The sequence below is a fragment of the Dioscorea cayenensis genome, chromosome 12 (genome assembly GCF_009730915.1).
Source record: "Dioscorea cayenensis subsp. rotundata cultivar TDr96_F1 chromosome 12, TDr96_F1_v2_PseudoChromosome.rev07_lg8_w22 25.fasta, whole genome shotgun sequence".
Classification (NCBI taxonomy): domain Eukaryota; kingdom Viridiplantae; phylum Streptophyta; class Magnoliopsida; order Dioscoreales; family Dioscoreaceae; genus Dioscorea; species Dioscorea cayenensis.
Window position 1 is genome coordinate 9,175,523 of NC_052482.1, and position 16,234 is coordinate 9,191,756.

At 42.0% G+C, this 16,234-nt stretch overlaps 2 non-coding genes across 2 annotated transcripts; one reads left to right on the forward strand and one right to left on the reverse strand.

Moving 5' to 3' along the window:
* Nucleotides 1–511: 511 nt before the first annotated feature.
* LOC120274206 lies at nt 512–618 on the forward strand. The gene has a single exon (XR_005540740.1). It is a non-coding gene; the product is annotated as a small nucleolar RNA R71 (small nucleolar RNA).
* Nucleotides 619–16,127: 15,509 nt separating this feature from the next.
* Nucleotides 16,128–16,234, reverse strand: LOC120274336. Its single transcript, XR_005540863.1, has one exon. It is a non-coding gene; the product is annotated as a small nucleolar RNA R71 (small nucleolar RNA).

The window sequence follows — 16,234 nt, forward strand, 5'->3', positions numbered from 1 at the left end:
TAAGCTCGACCGATTGGAACCATATATCCGATGTTGCACAAATCTAGTCAAGGTTTTCTCTAAGTCGGTCATCTGGGTTTCCAATCCTGAAACTCTATTCTCCATGTTCGGGGCTTGTTGTTGTCTTCCCAAATTACCCGCAAAGTCTACTTGTTCAGTCAGGACTGAAGTAGCAATTGAAATAGGATAATCAAAAGACATATGTGAACCCTCACAACCATCACAACTTGTGATTGCGACCACCCTTGGTGAAGTCAATGTATCTAATTTGTTGCTCAATGACTCTACTTGGGCTTCTAAGGATGTATCCGCATCAATTTCATGGAGTCCAGCCACTTTATTCTTTTCCCTTATATTCCATTGGTAGCTATTCATGGCCATTCCCTCAACCAATTATCAGGCTTCTTCAGGGGTCATGTTCCCCATTGTACCTCCTGCAGCGGCATCTAGAAGTTATCTTGTACTTGGATTTAACCCGTTGTAAAAAGTTTGAATGATCATCCATTCGGAGAAACCATGATGTGGGCACTTCCGCAAGAGGTCCTTGAATCACTCCCATGTCTCAAACATAGATTCAAGCTCAATCTAAACAAACGATGATATTTCATTACGAAGCTTCACCGATTTACCCGGAGGGAAGTACCTTGCAAGAAAGGCTTTGACCATTTTATTCCATGTCATGATAGATGCTCGTGGTAAAGAATAAAGGCATTGCTTTGCTCTTCATTTAAGAGAGAATGGGAAAGCCATCAATCTTATAGCATCATCTGTAACACCGTTAATCTTTAGTATGTCACAATCTTTCAAGAAGTTTTCAATATGGTTGTTTGGATCCTCATCGGCCAAACTATTGAACTGCGCTGACTGCTATATCATTTGGATGAATACCGGCTTTAGCTCAAAGTTTAGAGCTGTAATCAGGGGCCGTACAATGCAGATTGTATCCCCAATACTGATGATCTGGCATAATCAGAAAGTATTCTCTGTTGTTCATTCTGTTCTGCTATGTTGTTAGACCCTTCAAATTCCACTTCAGCTAGATGCGACAGTTCTTACACAGATTCTTTATCCTTTCTTCCGAGTGTACTTTCAAGTTCAGGATCATCTTCAATTAATATCGAAGGGTTCGCTCGGGTCATGACAAGGTCCCCTTGCGTATATCCCGCAAGTGCACGGGTTTGTCGAAGTAATAATCCCTGGTGAGAGGGGTCGAATCCACAGGGAGTAGGGAATGAAAATACTTAATTTGGTTCTTAGCTATGTGGAAGATCAATAGTGATTAGTGTGAAATTGATTTAATTCTCAACAATAAAAGCAATAAGTGAGAGAGCAAGAATAAAGAAGAGGGCAAGGCAATCGATAAAGATGGGGTACTCGGATGATGCTTCACCTAGGATAATCGTTTCAAGTGCAAGAACTCTCTATTATACTTCCTAATCAATGCCATTGTGAGTCGTGGAAATCCTTACATACATAGTCCCAAATCTAAGGTCAACTATGCCTAACTCTATACATATCCCGGAGGAGAAATCGAACAATCTCAACGCCTCGCACTCGCATAAAGTTGCAATGAGCTCTAGGGATTCCAAGTGATAAATCTCTTCCTAAAAGTAGACCTAACCCTTTGGTCCAGGCGGAAGGTCTCTAGCCACAATTAAGCCCTAGATACTAAGATCCTCTCAACGCTTCACTCCATTGCACACGCAACTAGGCCCCAGTGGAGGTTCATCCCTTAGACCACTCACCCTATTATGGCCGCAAAGAACTCGAGGAACGGAGGTAGAATCTATCACGCCGGAGAGTAAAGGGGACGCTCCTGTACCTCTCGACTCACCCTCTCAACCCTCTCCAACCTAGCTTTGTCTAACGCTCGTGGTGTGTCACTCACTCACATGGTTACCAACAAGAACTCTCAACCCCAGTGTCACTCTAGGGGAAATGTTCATACAATTAAACATTCAAGGTTGGAACTCACAATAAACATCAATTTATTGAAAGCATAATAAAGAAGTTCAATGAAACGAATACATCCTAGGGTTCACAATCATCCAAGCAACCACTAGGGGTTTAGCTCTCCATGAAGCTTAGTACAATCAAAGAAATCGAATGTAAAAGCAATGAATCCATAAAGAAACCCCCTCGATGGTCGTGTCGATGGTCTTGTGGAGAGTCCTCTACTCATCGTCCAAGGATTTCTTCGTCAGGTATAGGATACGCCTCGATCGAAGCTCCCCTACCAACCTTCTTCCTAATGGAATCACGATGTCGGAGTCATAGAACTTCTCCAAACCCTTGGCAAATACCCCTCGAAACCCAAGCCGAAGCCCTCTCGCAAGTTAGGGAAAAGATGGAGAAAAGAATACTGAAATAGGGGCTGAAATCAGCTTTCAATAGGGATGGAATCGGGCGACTACACGGGCATGTATGATGTCACACGCCCCTGTGGAATTTCCACACGGGCGTGGATAATTTCTACACGCCCGTGTGGATTCTCGGTTTCTCTGATTTCATTGCGGTAACGCAAACGGGCACACATTTACGTCGTGAATCACTTGCTTCTTCAATGATGTACATGTTGGTGGATCTCTTGTTCTTATATGCATAAGTCGGAATGCTCGAGTGTGACTGCCTTTGTGCCCATCCAAATGAATGTACTCACTCAAATGCGAGGAGGTTGGCACACACTCTAGCATCTCACACCTGTCCTATGTCTTCGCGTTTGAACCTTAGCAAGATCTCCTCCAAAATAGGTGCATTATGATCCACATTGGCCTATTTCCTTCATACTTAGCCTCACAGCCCTACCTGCGTAAAAGTAATATAAAAACACACAAATCAATGTAAAAACCTGAGAAAAGTAATGCTCAACATAAGGAATGAATGCTTCGCATTCATATCGCACAAGCACTTATCAGGTCATAACTTGGAGCTACACCAAAATAAAGAAAACAAATCAGAGCAATGATAGAATAAGAAGATGTGAAGTAGAATAGATGACGAATGACTGAGATAACAAAGTGCAAAGTATCTTTAAATTCCTACTTTCTGACAACGATGCCAAAAACTTGACAACTCCCTTTGTGTGTGACCTGCAAGTGCATGGGTTTGTCGAAGTAATAAATCCTAAGTCAAAGCTACACCAATAAATCCCAACTTGAAAACAAATCGATGCCGATGAAAGCTCCCTCAATAACCTTCTTCTAAGCGAAGTGTGGTGTCAAATCCATAGAACCACTCCAAAGACTTGATAAAGCCTCTCAAAACCCTAGCCAATGGTCTCTCAAAAGATTGAGAAAACTTGGAGAGAACGATGAAAGATTCTGCCAAAAATTGGGCTAAATCGCGGCTTAAATAGGGATGGAATCGAGTATCCACACGCCCTTGTGAATTTTCCACACCGGCCTGTGGAATTCCCACACGAGCATGGGGAATTTCCACATGCCCATGTGGATTCTCTAGAAACCTGATTTTCGGTCGGCTGTGAGTAGTAACTGCTACAGTGTGTTACTATAGTGATTTGCTACAGTGGCTACTACAATACTCTGCCAAAACACTCCCTATTCCACACTTTTCATCGAGGTAACATAAATGGGCACACTTCATGCCGCAGATTGTAAGTCTTCTTCAATCAAAGGCCTCATTAGTGAAGATCTTGCTATCAATGCACAAGTCGGGATATGCAAATGTCACTGCCTTCGTGCTCCTCTAACTCATTGTACTGGCTTGAATACATGGAGGTTGGCACACATTCACGTATCTTAGAGCCCCACTTGTGTCTTCGCGTTTGTTCCTTTCAAGATTCTGCCAAATAGTGCGTTCATGATATACTTTTGGCTTCTTTTCTTAATACCTAGCTTCACAACCCTACTTGCGAAAAAGAACACAAATACATATGTATTAGTGCTTAAACCTGATAAAAGTAATGCTCATAGTAAGGAAATAACAGTTCGCATTCTTAACACACAAGCACTTATCATTCTCTATTGATGATCTCTCGATGAAATGGAATCTCCAAGGTATGTGTTTGGACTTCTAGTGTGATCTGTGATCCTTGGCCTATGTTATGGCCCTATTGTTGTTATCACAAAAGAGGTTTACTAGATCTAAGATGCTTGGGACAACTCTTAACCCAGTAAGGAACCTCTTATGCCAAACAGCTTCTGTAGCAAAATCCGATGCAAATATATACTCAGACTCTATGGTAGAATCAGCGATGATGTCTTATTTTGAGCTCTTCTTGCTGACATCACCTCTCTTCAAGCAAAACACATAACCAAATTACGATTTACTGTCGTCGGTATTGGTTTAGAAAGCAGCATCAGCGTAACCCATTATAATGAGCTCTGACACACCCCTTGGGTGTGTGTATCGCAAATGCAAGGGCTGTGGATGTAATAAAGTACCCCGGTGAGTGGGTAGTGGTATCAATAGGGAATAGTTGTTAGGAAGCTAGTAGTGATGCTATCTAGTTATCAAGTAAACAGATTTGTGATTTGAGTGAATAATATCAATGCAAATAAAAATAAGGAAAGGTGAACAATGACAAATAAAAATATTTGTGTTACTTTTGTGCATGTAGGATTGTGGAGACAATTATGGAAGAAAGAAACCAAAGTAGATCGTGGATGTACTTTGTTGATGAAATCTTAGAGTGAACAAACATGAAGACACAAGTTGTGCTCAAAGACACAAGATTATGTGCCAACCTCCATGGTGTTCAAGCATATACTTAGTTTAGAGGGGCACAAAGGAAATCATATTCCCATGTTCTGACTTGTGCAATGCTAGCAAGATCTTCATCAATGTGACTTTTATGGTAGACACAACGCAATCTACCGCATGGATGTGTGCCCGTTCATGTGGCCTCGATGAAAGTGTGGATTTGAGAGTATTTTGGCAGAGTACTGTAGCATGTACTTAGCAAATCACTGTAGAAAATCACTGTAGTAGTTACTATTCATAGGCCGTTAAAAAATTAATTCCTGCAGATTCACATGAGCGTGTGAAAATTCCACACATCTGTGTGGATGCCCAATTCCAGCCTATTTAAATCGTGATTTCAGCCCATTTGGAGAATCTTTTTCCCATCTTTTACCCATCTCTTCGACATATTTGGAGGCAATTACGGCTAGGGTTTAGAGATGCTTTGGCAAGGCTTTTGGAGTGATTCTACAGCTTTTGACACTGCATTCTGTCAAAAGAGAGTTATTGGGGGAGCTTTCGTTGCCATCGATTCGGCGAGGTGTACCCTAGGCTTGATGAGGGAACCTTTGGAGAAGATGCGGCCACTCCACAAGACCATCGACATGAATACCAATGGGGTTTAACTTATGGATTGCGTGTTTATACTTTTGATTTCATTATTGATTGTATCTTGCTCTATGGACAGCTAAACTCCTAGTGAGTACTTGCACTTGTAAATCCTAGGATGATAATATTTATTTGACCTTTCTATTATGTTTCTTTAATTGATGTCTTTTATCGAGTTCCAATCTTGAATGCTTATTGAATTGGTTTTCCCATAGAGTGACACTAGGGTTGAGAGCCTTCATTGGTAATCCTTGTGAGTGAGTGACACACCATGAGGGTTAAACAAAGCAAGATTGGAGAGGGTCCAGATGGTGAGTCGAGAGGTAGCAGAACGTCCCCTTTCCCTTTCGGTGTGATTTATCCTACCTCCATGTTCTAAAAGCTTTTTGTGGTTACAATAGAGTGAAGTGCTAAAAGAGGAACTCCCCTGGGGCTTAATTGCGCAAGCAACAAAGTGAACTAGGGGTCTTTCACATAAACTGATAAGTGCTTGTGTGTTAAGAATGCGAAGTGTTCTTTCCTTATGATGAGAATTAATTTATCATGTTTAAATGCTAATACATGTGTATTTGTGTTCTTTTGCACATGTAGGGTCATGAAGCTAAGTATTAAGAAAAAAAGCCAAAAATAGATAGTGAACGCACTATTTGGTGGAATCTTGGAAGAAACAAATACGAAGACACAAGTGGGGCTCTAAGATAAGTGAATGTGTGCCAACCTCTATGTATTGAAGCCATCACAATGAGTTGGAGGCGCACAAAGGCAATAACATTTGTGTATTCAGACTTGTGCATTATAGAAAGATCTTCACTAATAAGGCCTTTGATTGAATAAGAGTTGCGATCTACAGCATAAACGTGCACCCGTTTATGTTGCCTCAATGAAAAGTATGGAATTGGAGTGTTTTGGTGGAGTACTATAGCAGGTTAATGTAGCAGGTCATTGTAGTATCGATCCGACATCATTGGGAGTGAATTGGAAGAAGGTTATTGGGGGAGATTTCGTCAGGATCGATCCGGCGAGGTGTGCCCTAGGACAGACAAGGGGACCATCGTAGAAGACGAGTCTACTCCACAAGACCATCGACACGAATACAGACGGGGTTTTTGTATAGATTACTTGTTTTTACATTCTATTTCATTGTTGATTGTAACTAGCTACATGGAGAGCTAAACCCCAAGTGGGTACTTGGATTTGTGAACCCTAGGATGTATTTGTTTTATTAATCTTCTATTATGTTTTCCTTAATTGATGTCTTTAATTGAGTTTCAATCTTGAATGCCTTTTGCATGATTTCTCCCTTAGAGTGACACTAGGGTTGAGAGTCTACATTGGTAACCTTTGTGAGTGAGTGACACACCATGAGGGTTAGACATTGCAAGATTGGAGAGGGTCGAGAGGGTGAGTCGAGAGGTAGCAGAGCGTACTCTTTCCTCTCCGATTTGATTTATCCTACATCCACATTTCAAGAGTTCTTTATAGTCACAGTAAAGTGAATGGGCTAAGGGATGACCTCCGCTGGGGCTTAGTTGTACAGGCAACGGAGTGAAGCGTTGTAGTGACTTTAGCACCTTGCGCTAAATCGTGACTAAGTGTCTTTCGCCTTTACCAAAGGGTTAGATCTATACATTGGAATAGGGTTTATCACTTGGAATCCCTAGAGTGTCTTGCAACTCTATACAGTGTGAGGTGTTGAGATTGATTGATTTCTCTACCAGGACATAGTGTAGAGTTAGTCACGGTTGACCTTAGTTTTGGGACCATATGTTTAAGGATTTCCATGACTCATTAAGCATCAATTAGGAGATATAATAGTTGATTTTGTACTTGAAGCAATTGTCCTAGGTGGAACAATATCCGAGTATCCCACTTCTATTGATTTCCTTACCTCTCATCTATTTGTGCTTCCCTCTTTCTTATTTCTTTTATTCTTGCTTTCATTACATTTTATTTACAAAATCATTATTCCATCTTTGCTTAGTTGTATAGAAATCTTCTTATTTTTATTCCCTACTCCATATGGATACGATACCCACTCACTTGGGATTTATTACTTCAACAAACCCGTGTATTTGGGGGTCACATGCAAGGGGTAGTGTCAAGTTTCTGGTGCTATTACCGGGGAGTAGGCATTAAGAGATACTTTGCACTTTACTATTTTAGCTATTCATCATTCATTCTATTTCACATTTTCTTATTCTATCATCGTTATGATTTTTCTTTTATTTTTGGTTGCTGCTCCAGGTTATGACCCAAGGGAACCCTTTATAAATTGCTGAAGGAGATCCTGAGCTTGAGCGTACACTTTAAAGAAGAGGAAAAGAACCTGTACAAGAACTGTCAATCCAAGCGGAAGTAGAAGGTCAAGCGTCGGTTAATATGGGAAAATAGGATGAGCAATAGAGAACACTTTCCGACTATGCCAGAGCTTTAATTTTGTCTCACAATCGAGTATTGTACAATCCCCAATCACTGCTCTTAACTTTGAGCTAAAACCGGCATTCATCCAAATGATTTAACAGTTAGCGTAGTTCAATAGTTTGGCCGATGAGGATCCGAACAATCATATTGAGAACTTCTTGGAAGTTTGTTATATGTTAAAGATTAATGGAGTATCGGATGATGCTATCAGATTGAGGGCTTTCCCATTCTCTTTCAAAGGAAAAACCAAGCAGTGGCTTCATTCATTACCAAAGGCTTCCATCACGAATTGGAATGAAATGGTCGAAGCCTTTCTTGGAAGATACTTTCCCCCGGGAAAGTCAGCAAGGCTTCATAATGAGATATCCTTATTCATACAGATGGAGCTCGAATCATTGTTTGAAATATAGGAGCGATTCAAGGACCTCTTGCGGAATTGTCTGTAATACGGATTCCCCGAGTGGATGATCATTCAAACCTTTTACAATGTGTTGAAACAAAGTACAAGACAGCTTCTAGATGCTGCCGTAGAAGGCACAATGCGGAACAAGACCCCTGATGAAGCCCGACAATTGGTAGAGGACATGGCCATGAACAGTTACCAGTGGAACACGCAGGAAAGGAAGACAGTAGCCAGACTCCACAAAATTGATGCAGTCACTTCTTTGGCGGCCCAAGTGCAATCATTAAGCAAGAAGTAAGACCTTCTAACTTTTAATAGATTGGCGGCCATCACTACTTGCAGAGGTTGTGGGGGAGGACATGCTCCAACTGATTGCCCTATTTCTATTGGTGGTGCATCTTCAGTTGAGCAAGTCAATTTTGTGGGTAATGCCATGAGGAATGAAGGTAATCCATAAAGCAACACCTATAATCCGGGTTGGAAGAACCACTCCAACTTTTTGTTGAGTAACCACGAAGGGTAGCAGAACGCCATAGCACCACCGAGTTTCCAATAACAACAACAAGCCCCAAACATGGAGAATTGTGTTTCGAGTTTGGAGACCCGGATTGAACGATTTAGAGAAAGCTTTAACAAGATTTGTGCAGGCATCTGACAATTAGTTTCAGTCTGTCGAAGCTATACTTCGCAACCACACCGCTTCATTACACAATCTGGAGAATTAAGTGGGGCAAATTGTGAAGTCTCTATCGGAGAGAGCACAAGGAAGGCTACCGAGTAATACTGAGACTAATCGGAGAGAATATGTGAAGGTGATCACTTTGAGAAGTTGTCATGAGGTTGAGTGTAGACATCTTAGTGTGAAGACCAATGTTGAAGTGCTCGAGGTTGTTGAGGTTGAGGAGAGAGCAAACAAGGAGAAGGAGGTGGCATCCCCACCTTACAAGACGAGAAATCTTTACCCTTCAAGATTGAAGAACTACCAAAATGATGAGCAATACAAGAAGTTTTTGGGTCTATTTAAGCAATTGCACATCAACATTCTTTTTGTGGAGCCATTGTCTCAAATGCCTCAGTATGCTAAGTTCTTGAAAGATTTCTTAACTAGCAAGAGGAAGTTGGAGGAGAGTGCATCGGTGATCTTAGATGCCTCTTGTTCGGCTGTGTTGCAAAAGAATATGCCAAACAAGAAGAACGACCATGGAAGCTTCATCATCCCATGCAACATTGGTAATATGGGTGATGAAATGGCATTGGCAGATTCTGTGGCTAGTATCAATGTCATGACATATACTTTTTTCAAGAAGCTATGCTAGGGAGAGCTTAGGCCCACTAGGATGACATTGTAATTGGCGAACCAAACAGTGAGACATCCGAGGGACATCATTGAAGACATACTTGTCAAGGTGGAAAAGTACATATTTGTTATATACTTTATAATGTTAGACGTCGAGGAGGATGTAGATGTTTCTTTGACACTTGGGAGGCCATTCTGCACACTTTCAAAGCATTAATCAAAATGGACGGTGGGGAGTTGACACTTAGCAAAGGTTAATGAACCCTTGCTAAGTGTTTCCAAGCTCGACAACTCTTCCTCTACCTTAAAAAGACTATGTTCATCGTGCTTCCAAGTCATGGGTAAGAGGGAAACCTTCATCTATTAGCACCCGTGAGTTAAGACAAGGTGCATAAAGCTAAGCGACCTTAAACAAGCGTTTCTTGGGAGGCAACCCAAGTCTTTATTTTTTTCCTAGTTTTTAGTTTAGTGTTTGCATGAATAAGGCTTTAAGTGTTGGTGTCTTGTTTCTTAGATGCTTTTCCTTTTATTTTCTTATGGACATTGTGGTGTTATCATGTGCCTAATCATGTGTGGTGAAGAAACTTCGTCGTTTGAGCATGTTTTTCGTGTTTTCTCTTGTTAAAATTGCATTGTTAGGTAGGCTCTGAGTGTATATTTGTGTTCAGGATTTTCTGCAGAGCCTGCAAAGTTTTCTAAGTGTCCAGAGAAAACAAACGCCAGTGTGGAATTTCTGCATGGGAGTGCGTTTTTGTTCGGAGCTCATCCAGAGATAGCACAGGGGTGTGGACTCATCCCTGTCAGTGACCTTGAGATGGTCCATGACCATGTGTAATTTCCGCACTGGTGTGTGTTTCCTTGCGGAGACTTAGAGATTATTCTAGAGAAGACATAGGGTCGTGGACTTGCCCCAGTGGATGGTTCTCCCAACAAACGTACGGGTATGGGTAATTTCCGCATGCCCGTGTGGTTCTTTGCTGAGAATTTCTCCTCCATCCCGAGAAGACATAGGGGCGTGCATTGCCCCTGTGAATTGCCCATTAATGATTCACGCTCGTGTGGAATTTCCGCATGGGCGTGTGAAACACTTAGAGAATTTTCTCGGTTGGACTAAGAAGCCATAAGGGCATGCATCTACCACTATAGGTTGGGCGTACGGGCATGGGAATTTTCCGCATTCCCGTGTGGATGCGTTCAGAGCAAAGGAGTGTTATCTAGAGAGCACACAGAGGCATGCATCTGCCCCTGTGGATGCTCTCCTGTGGAGCCACACGGGCGTGGGTAATTTCCACACGCCCCTGTGGATGTACATAATATCAAGAGGCACGAGTTTCCTTTAAAGTCTCATCGTGTTTCTTCATTCTCACACTCCTAGCCAATCAGAGAGCGCACTCTTACTCTCTCCCGACCTCGCACCGTCATTTTAGAAGGATTTTTACTTGTTTTTCCAGCCGATTCCAAGTTCTACATCTTTAACTTGTTGGTAAACCCTATTTCCTTCTTTTCTTCATCAGTTCTTGATTTTAATCGATTAAAGTGGTGAATGTTGCTTCATTTGTACAATTATAAGGCGTATTCATGTTTATAAATTAATTAGAAGCGATTTGATGATATATTTGTGAGTTTTTAGCGTGCGGCCGTGCGGTTTTCACGGCCCGTGGATCAACACGGGCATGTGGAATTTCCACACGATCATGTGGATTTCTACTGTATTATTCTATGAACTTCTTTAATAGATTGTTCTTTAATTTTTATAGATATGGAACCTCGGTCAAAGAGGCAAGTTGAGAAATGTACGCGTGAGTCATCACTTGAACCTGAACAAATGGAATTCGTGATTCTTGAACATCAGGCTCGATTTCAGATTGGCAAAGCTAAGGTTTGGAGAAACACTTTTTCTTGACATGGATACAGTGAGAGAGGTTCAAGCGACAGGTGACATGGTAGAGGAGATAGAGGAGGTGCTTGTGGTAGGCGGATGGAGTCGATTGCTAGCCATACGGGATCCTGTGATCCGTATTTTGATGCTCGAGGTGTTATCATCAGTCGAGTTTGACCTCTCTTGTTCCAGCTTTGACAGTGTAGACACTGTACAGTTTAGAGAACTCGGATAGCATCATAGCATGTCAGTCACCCAGTTCTCGATTAGACTGGGACTTTATGATGCGGCATTCACGGATACAGATGACTACGAGCAGCTGCCTACAGATTACACAGGCGCGTTGACACCACAACTCATATACAGAGCGCTATATGGATAGAGGCAGTATGGGACTAGAGTTTCCAAGGCCAAATGTCTCTCTCGGCCGAGTTACAGGTACATACACACCATTCTGATCAAGTCAGTTAACGGTCATGGTGATAGTGCCAGTGTGCTCAACCGACAGGAGCTGCTTTATCTCTATTCGATGTTACAGACCACACCTATACACCTGGGACACATCTTAGCTGAGTATATATGACATCAGGGGCAGTATGTTAGATTAGGAATGACATTCTAGGGCCCCTAAATCACAAGACTAGTTATGGGTATAGGTTTCTTAGACACGATTCAAGTAGCAGAGAAGGCGAGTATACCAGCCCCCTTAGGCATAAAGATGATGAGGTTGATGGGAATGGTTTACAGGGTTCAGCCGAGACTGTATGCTTTTATTACACCCACCCCAGAGATAGCCGAGGGTGAGGGTGATGATGCCAAGGGTTCTCAGCTTGCCCCTGAGCCTCAACCTGTACCGATGGAGACCGAGGCACTTCCTGCGCATAAGATCCATCTTTGGTGTGTGCGTTTTCACCATCTCGAGCCTATGATAGATTTGATAGGCTTAAGAGTGCGGTAAGGGTGCTACGGACAGAGATCACTGAGGTTTGCGAGACGTAGGCTGTGCAGCACGTAGAGGTGATGACGCGTTTCGATATCTTACAGCAGTTACTCAAGCACGATGAGCCTTCACCTTTCATTATGAGACCGAGAACCCCTCTTGCTCCTCCAACATGAACATCAGCATCACCAGATCCATTGGCACCATATGACCTGCTTCTACAAGCAGCAACAGCAGAGCCGACCGCCGAGGACACGAACACTTGATGCGTCTTTTCTTTGCTTTGTGTTTATATTTTTCATCTTTCTTTCTGCATTTTATTTTGGACTTGTATAAAAAGATAGGATCTTCCTTCTGATTTTATCTTTTATTTTTGTCTCGAGATATATTTCATTACCATTTCTTTTATATACTCGAGCTATTTTTGTGTTTATTGAGCTTCACTGAACAACCTTGTGTACGCATGCAGATGGTCTTGTTAGTATGGGAATTGAGAACTAGTCATGGACACTGCCAATGTGGTCCGTGTGTGCTTCATAACCCATTGGAACTTTGTCAATGCCGCTTGCGTAGGTCGTGGAAGTGCACAGGTTTATCCAGTAATAAAATTCCAGGTGAGTGGGTATCGTATCCACAGGGAGTTGGGAATAAAAATACTTAAATTGTTTCTTAACTATGTGAAAGATGAACAATGGTTTTGTTAACAAGATGTAATGTAAACAAGAATAAAAGAGACAAGAAAGAGAAGCACAAGTAAAGGGGAGGTAAGGCAATCGACATAATGGGGTACTCAGATATTGTTCTGCCTAAGATGATTTGTTCAAGTCCAAAACCTCTATTATGCTTCCTAACTAATGCATTAATGAGTGATGGAGATCCTTCAATACATGGTCCCAAATATAAGGATAACCATGCCTGACTCTATACATGTCCCGGAGGAGAAATCGAACAATCTCAGCACCTCGCACTCGTACAAAATCACAATGAGTTCTTGGGATTCCAAGTGATAAATCCTCTTCCTAGATGTAGACCTAACCCTTTGGTCCAGGTGGAAGGTCCCTACTTACAATTAAGCCTTAGGTGCTTAAATCACTTCAACGCTTCCCTCCTTTGGCTCTGCAACTAAGCTCTAGCGGAAGGTCATCCCTTAGCCCATTCACTCTACTATGATAGTAAAGAACTTGAGGAAATGGAGGTAGGATAAATCACACCGGAGGGGAAAGGGTACACTCCGCTACCTCTCGACTCACCCTCTCAACCCTCTCCAATCTACCTTTGTCTAACTCTCATGGTGTGTCACTCACTTACAAGGTTTACCAATAAGAACTCTTGATAAGTACTTGTGTGATATGAATGCGAAGCATTCTTTCCTTAAGTATTACCTTTCTCAGGTTTTTACACTAATATGTGTGTTTTTATGTTACTTTTATGTAGGTAGGGTGGTGAGGCCGATTATGAAAGAAAGAAGCCAATGTGGATCATAATGCACCGATTTTGGAGGAAATCTTGCTAAGATTCAAACGTGAAGACATAGGTCGGGTGTGAGATGCTAGAGTGTGTGCCAACCTCCTCGTATTTGAGTTAGCACAACCATTTGGAGGGGCACATGGGCAGTCATACTCAAGCATTCCGACTTATGTATATATAACGAGATCTCCACCAACTTTTCCATCATTAAAGAAGCAAAGTGTTCCACAACGTGAACGTGTGCCCGTTTACGTTAGCTCGATGAAAGTATGGATTGGGGAAGTATTTCAGGCCGGATATTGTAGTAGAGCACTATAGCAAAACTGTGGCAAAGTATTGTAACAGCACTGTTCACAGCGGCCGAGGAAACTGCAGAACAGGGAATTCACACGGGAGTGTGGAAATTCCACATGCCCATGTGAAAAATCCACAGTTGAGACCACAGGGGTGTGTGGATCCCCAATTCCAGCCCTATTTAAAGCCGATTCAGCCCCGATTTCAGCATTCTTTTCTCCATCTTTTCCCCAACTTAAGAGAGGGCTTCGGCTAGGGTTTTGAGAGATATTAGCTAGGGTTTTGGAGAGGTTCTACAGCTCCGACATCGCGCGTCGTTTGGAAGAAGGTTATTGAGAGAGCTTTCATCGGCACTGATCCGGCGAGGTGTATCCTAGGCCAGACAAAGGACCCTATGCGATTTGTAGAGGACTCTCTATAAGACCATTGACACAACTATCGAGGGGGTTTTCTATGGATTCATTGCTTTTACATTCTATTTCTTTGTTTGTAATTAGCTTAGTGGAGAGCTAAACCCCTATTGGGTACTTGGGTATTTATGAACCCTAGGATGTATTCGTTTCAATGAATCTCTTTATTATGTTTTCAATTAATTGATGTTTATTGTGAGTTCCAACCATGATTGCTTGATTGTTTGAATACGCCCCTAGAGTGACACTAGGGTTGAGAGTTTTTTTTTGCAACCTTGTGAGTGAGTGACACGCCACGAGTGTTAGACAAAGCTAGGTTGGAGAGGGTTGAGAGGGTGAGTCGAGAGGTACAGGAGCGTCCCCTTTCCCCTACGATGTGTTAGATTCTACCTTCGTTCCTCGAGTTCTTTGCGGCCATAATAGAGTGAATGGTCAAAGGGATGACCTTACGCTGGGGCTTAGTTACGAGTGCAATGGAGTGAGGCGTAGAAGTGATCTTAGTATCTAGGGCTTAATTGTGGTTAGGGACCTTCCACCTGGACAAAAGGGTTAGGTCTATAATTAGGAAGAGAATTATCACTGGGAATCCCTAGAGCTCATTGCAATTCTATGCGAGTGCGAGGTTGAGAGGTTATATCCAATCTTTCCTCTGGGACATGTATAGAGTTAGGCATGGTTGACCTTAGATTTTAGACTATGTAATTAAGGATTTCCATGACTCACTATTTCATTAATTTGGAAGCATAATAGAGGGTTCTTGCACTTGAAACGATTGTCCTAGTAGGAAAAATATCCGGGTACCCCATCTTTATCGATTGCCTTACCTTCTCCTTTACTTGTGCTCTCTTACTTGTTGTTTTTACTTTTGAGAATTGAATCACTGTCACATATATCACTATTTATCTTTCACATAGCTAAGAAGTGAATTAAGTGTTTTTATTCCATACTCCATGTGGATACGATACCCGCTCATCCGGGATTATTACTTTGACAAACATGTGCACTTGCGGGATACATGCAAGGGGAACTTGTCAAGTTTTTGGTGCTGTTGCCGGGGAGTAGGCGTTTAGAGATACTTTGCACTTTGTTTTCTTAGCTATTTCACCATACATTCTATTTCATATCTTCTTATTCTATCATCATTCTGATTTCTTTTTCTTTCTTTATGGGTGCAGCTCCAGGTTATGACTCGAGGGAACCCCTTAATATTGATTGAAGGAGATCTAGAGCTTGAACGTACACTTAGAAGAAAAGTGAAAGAGCCTGCACAAGAATAGTCTAATCTAGATGATTTTTAAGTGGAAGAATCTGAAAACATGGTAGAACAGAATGAGCAACAACAAACATTATCTGATTATGCCAGACGTTCAGTGTTGGGGACACAATCGAGTATTGTGCGTCCCCCGATTACAGCTCAGAACTTCGAGCTGAAGCCGGCATTCATCCACATGTTACAGCGATCCGCATAGTTCAATGGTTTGGCCGATGAGGATCCTAACAGTTATATAGAGAGTTTTCTTGAGGTGTGTGATATGTTGAAGATAAACGGGGTGGCGGATGATGCCATAAAGTTGTGATCCTTTCCATTTTCCCTAAAGGGAAGAGCGAAGCAGTGGCTATACTCATTACCTAGAGCATCAATTACAACATGGAATTAGATGGTAGAAGCTTTTTTTACCCGTTATTTCCCTCCAGCAAAATCCGTGAAGCTTAGGAATGAGATCTCATCTTTTGTTCAGTTGGAATTGGAGTCTCTATTTGAGACATGGGAAAGGTTCAAGGAGCTCCTGAGAAAGTGCCCGCAACACGGATT